The sequence below is a fragment of the Dasypus novemcinctus genome, chromosome 20, assembly GCF_030445035.2.
Source record: "Dasypus novemcinctus isolate mDasNov1 chromosome 20, mDasNov1.1.hap2, whole genome shotgun sequence".
Taxonomy (NCBI): domain Eukaryota; kingdom Metazoa; phylum Chordata; class Mammalia; order Cingulata; family Dasypodidae; genus Dasypus; species Dasypus novemcinctus.
In genome coordinates, this window is record NC_080692.1 from 2,583,384 (window position 1) to 2,588,754 (window position 5,371).

The following is a 5,371-nucleotide window of genomic DNA, read 5'->3' on the forward strand; positions in this document are numbered from 1 at the left end:
ATTTTAACCACTTTCAAATGTACAGTTCAGTAGAATTAAGTACATTCACAATGTTGGACTTTTCCCCCTTAATAGTGACAGAACTTGAGATAGCCAGTCTTCTTGCAGGTCCCTGTTGGTAGGAGAAGGCAAGGGAACAGAACTTTTTTTCTGATCTACCTTGCATTGAAATGTCTAGCCCTGTAGGGGCCACAGGCTTATAAATGAGTGTCTGTCATATTCCCCATCTTGGAAGTGGGTCCTGGTCTTTGTCTCTGTTCTCTGACATTCCCCTGAGTCCAGAAAATCTAAGCTTAAGTTCCCTGGGTTCAATAAATGCCTTAAATGCAAATGTGAGCTTCTACTTATTTCTGTTGGTTCCTGCCTTTCTCTGGATTTTGGCCCAAATATGCCCTACTTTCTTATAAAATCATTAATATATTGAAGAAGATATATGTATATTTCATCAGGAAATTTTAGGGTAAATTAATTTTTATTCTATGTTTTTATTTATCTTTATCCTATTAGATTAGATAAGTTTTCCTTATCATTTTTATTTTATTTTGGCACCCCTGGCTTTGGAAGTTATACATTCTTCAATTTTTAAAAATTCTAAAATTTAAAAAATGGTAACATACATTTTTGACATTAAATCTAAAGCAATTTATATCCTTTTCTCCTAAGAATACAAAGATTAAAATACTTTTATATGTTATTTGATTTCTGGTATTTTAATTTTACTCCCCCCCCATCCAAATAGAAATCATTTTTATTATTGTCTTATATAGTCAATCCTTCTTTAGATGTAGCACTCTATCTAGTACATTCCTTTCTCACCACTCCTACTTGCAATACATTTCTTCCTTCTGATTTTAACTTCTTTTACCATGAAGTATATCCTTACTTAGAGGAATCTTCTCTCTTTTGTTCTTGATTTAAAATTGCTTTTTTTAAAAATTTTTTCCTTATTTCAGAATCAAAGTTAAGCTGGATAGTGATTATAAATAATTTTCTTTTAGCACATTAATTTTATTCCCATATATTCTGAACTCCATTGTTGCTACTAAAATATTACTAAAAGTAAAATTGTTTTTTTTAAAGAGAATTGGTCTGTTTCTTTCTCTTTAACTATTTTTACAACCTCTTTGCCTTTTTTTTTCAGCAGTTTAATTTCAATGTGGTCAGGTATAGATTTTATTTAATTTTTTTCTATATTGTATTAAGTATGATTCCCTAGTCAAGGACCCTTATCTTTAATCAGTTATGGGAAATTATCAGTAGTAATCTTCAATATCAGGTTTTTCTGTTCTCTGGATTCTTTTCTTCAGATGCTTTAATTAATATGTTAGACCTTCTCCTTCTATTTTCAAGGTCTGTTAACTTTTCTTCCTTGTCTTCTAATTAACTGTGTTCATTCCTGCATAATTTCTTCACATACATATTCAAATTTACTAAATCTGTCTTCTGAGAATTAATTTATGTATTTATTTTTCCAGAAGTCTAACTTCATTCTTTTTAAAATTTCCCAGGTCTTTTATGATTATGCCTTTTTTATTATAACTTATGCCTTCAATTTCTTTTTCCTATTAATATAATTATTCATATTTAAATCTATCTGACTTTTTTTAAAGAGTTTAGAAAGGAAATATAAATATTTTATTAAAGAATTTATAGAAAGACATACACAAACACAGTAGTTATCTCTGTATGGTGAGATTAGAGTGGATTTTTCATTTTGTTTACTTGTTGTTGTTTTTACTTTATTTCTACATTGCTTATGTAATAACAGATACCTTTCAAAGCCAGAGAAACAACTAGTGCTTTGGTGCCAGGTTACCTATCATATAAACATCCTGATAATAAATAAATGTCAAATAGCCAAATCTACCATATGACAATCTACTGAGATTGTTCAGATACCTAAACTGATTGGGGATTTGCCGTAACTATGGTTTAATACCACACGTGGGATACCAAAAAAAAAAAAAAAAAAAAAAGAAAAAATAAATCAAGGCTTTAAAAGAAGAAACACTTTCTTAAATATTTTTAAATACATTTTATATCCACCTCTAAAGTGTTTTCAAGCCAATGGAATGTCTGTAGCTTTCAGAATATTGTGCAATTTTGCTTTTTATAGAATAATACTTCCCATTATGCATAATCTAACTGCAGTATGATTCTGTGTTAATATAAATCAATAATTTTCAAGCATTTTTAACAACCTACTTAGTGCCATTTTAGAAAAGCATAAGTAAACATACAGCCCAGAGTATATACCTCTGATTTGTATAAGAGGAATTATCCATTTAGCTTTTCTACAAAATGCTTTAGGTTAAAGAAAATAAGAAATAATTTGAAAATTGCATAAAAAGAGAAAAATCATTATGGCATCTCCCAGCTAACAATTTGCAAAAATAGTAAAACATTTTTTTCCTTATATATTATACTACTGTGCTTCAAGAAAGCCAGTACAGTCATTCTGTAAGTATTTATATTGAAATTTATGAAGCATGTATATTAAGACAATGAAAAAAATCACCAATTTTGATTAGTACACTTCAACAAAAAATTTTTTTAGCTTAAAGGGCCAAAGCATTACTTTATGTTCATATAAATTTTATTGGGCCAAGAAGCTGACAAGTTTGTTCAAAAGTGATGATGGACAGATTTCTGAAACAAAAGAAAGGCTCAATAGCAACTTTAAAAGAAACATCTTTGTTCAAAGAAATGTTTTAATGTCCCACATAGTGAGAACTTTCTTCCTTTTCTAGTCTTAAAGTGGTTTTTTTTATGGCAAAGTCCATATTTTCTTGAAATTGTTTATATATATTAGTCATTGGAAGAGATACTACACTTGTTTCTAATAGGAAAATCCATATGCAGGCACTCAATTGAAGGAGTGGGTTTAAATTCAGTAGGTGGAATGGAACTGCAACCAGTTGCAAAAATGAGAATATCTTCCACTGTTGTCGCAGATTTACCATTTTCAATAGCTTGTAAGTAACTCTCCCAAAATCCCAAAGTTTTACGTTAGATAATGGGTACACTACAAAAAGTTCACTAAGAATTTTCACAGAAAGATTATAAGGTTTATGACAGAAGATGCTGCAAAATGCTTCTGGAGAAGTAAGAATTTGATCTAAAATGTGAAGAGTTTTCAGAACCTGCTTAAAACTCCCAAAGGGTGTTTGGGCTCTCTTAATTACACAGTAAAAAAAGTATGTCTTTTACCAACATATTTATCACTTAATGTCTAAGACATCCAGTAAGCTGTAGGTAGTTAGAGCATTCATTTATAGCTGAGTTAAAGTCAGCCATATTTGTTGTAGTATTTATCTTGGGCATTAAGGGACAAGTTCTTTGACAAGGACGCTTTGAACAATGATGAGCTTTTAAGATGCTGCATTGAAAGACTCAGAAATTCTTGTTTAGATCCAGGATGCTCTTGGCCAAATTTATCATTTTCATTAACATAGGCTATTTCAATTGAGTATGCAGGATTAAAGTTTTGATTTCTGAATCTATCTAAGGCACTATTCCAGATTTTGGCCTTGTTGATATATAATCTTTTAGTTTTACTTTTAGTTTGGAATCCTAACTCTATTGATACAGTTTAAATATCTCTTCTAAATTTGCTGCCTTGCCTTCTTCTATCAGGTAGATTCCTTGCTCCTTTCCAGACCAGTGGGACTTCCAGGGGTGTTCTCATTAGATCTGGGCTCCAGGTGACTAATTTCGGTGGTGACTCTTCTAACAAACAATCAGTCATGTCCATGTTATTTGAATTAGGTTAAGTGTGTTTTTTGGCTTTTTGAAATCCCCTGAATTGTAGATGATACCTTCCACATTCCAAACACTCCCAATTTTGTTCCCATGATTGTGGTGAACAACAGTCTAAATGGGTTCCACTAGAACCACAACATTGACAATGATTTATTTCTCATTCACTGTCAGGTGCATTCTATTCTTGCCCTTTACAGCGACATCCCTGGACATCACAATGCTCATGGTGCTGCAAAAGCTCTCAATAAGCATTTTCCTCTAGTTCCCCAGACGCATATTTTTCAGGAATATGAATTCCCATTCTCAACATCTCTTTTTGAAATGTATCACTATTATTGCATACGTGCATCTGAAGAAAAATACTCCTCCATTTATTGCTTGAAACTGTAAACAGTTTCTGTGAAACCAAGCATTCTTACAAGGACTTCTCAATATACTATATGTTGGAATAGGCTCAATAAATTCCAAATGGTACATGGTAAGGACTGTCTATAACTATTAGATGTAATTATTTGAACAGGTTGATGGTTCCAATGAAATGACCCAAAATTGCCAGTAATTTGGAAAATACATTCTCTCTGAAGGCCACATGGAAAATGATAATAACTTTTTACATCGGGGTGCAACATATCCAATTAAAGCACCAGATTTCTTTCAAAGACAGGGTTTCAGTTTAGAAGCTCTCTTCCCTTACTTCCTGATTTCTTCTATAGAAAACCATAAACTTCTTTACCTCTCTGACAAATTCCACTTGACATCAACGAGGTTCTGTGTGTCACCAGGTTTATTTTCATTATTTTACAAGGCAGTCTTAGCAGAAGTTGCGGGACCGGCGGTAGCACTTTTCCATTCTCGCGCCGCGGCACACGCCAACCGGGAGCAGCCCCATGCAACGGACATTAAGATTCAAATGTCCCTGCAGTTTTATTTAAAATGTTTTGTTTTTGTCTGGTCTGCTGACCATGTGGGCTACCCTGCAAGAAGCAAGCTCTCAGGTATGTTATATCCTTCAGGGTTCAGTAACTTTGTGTTTTGCGGGATTGTCGTTAGAAGACCTTTATCCTTTAAAGGAGGTTTGCATCTGTGTCTCCCAAATGTCCCTTTAATGTTCATTTTACAGATTGGCAGTACCCGAGCAAGCAAATTTGAAACACAGGCCTGTAACTTCTCAGGGAAGACTGTTTTCCCAATCAGAATCCAACCTTATAAAGTTACCATTCCCTCTCACTGACTTGTACCAGTTGTTGGATGATTGCTCATTTAGAAGCTAGTCATTGATTTATTAATCACCAAAATATACTGCCTTCATCTGTGAACCTGAATGTTAATACCCTCTCCTCTCCTGTATTTGAATGATTTTAAATTCTAAGCCCTTTGATTTTGAGACTAGTAACTCTCCATACAGCTTCTATGGATTCAGCTCATTCACTAGATCATCTGGTTTCCAGTTTTCTTTTGGCTTTTATTCCTTGAGGGAGACAAATGCATCATATAGCTATGCTTTTTTTTTTCTTTATTTTTAAAGAAGTTTTATATTATATAAAAGTTACATCAAAAATACAGGGAATTCCCATATATGCCACCCCTCCCCCATTAATGACATCTTTAT

At 32.8% G+C, this 5,371-nt stretch overlaps 1 pseudogene; it reads right to left on the reverse strand.

The window, feature by feature from the left end:
• Nucleotides 1-2,711: 2,711 nt before the first annotated feature.
• LOC101433567 (G2/M phase-specific E3 ubiquitin-protein ligase pseudogene) lies at nucleotides 2,712-4,520 on the reverse strand (annotated as a pseudogene).
• Between the last annotated feature and the right edge of the window lie 851 nt (nucleotides 4,521-5,371).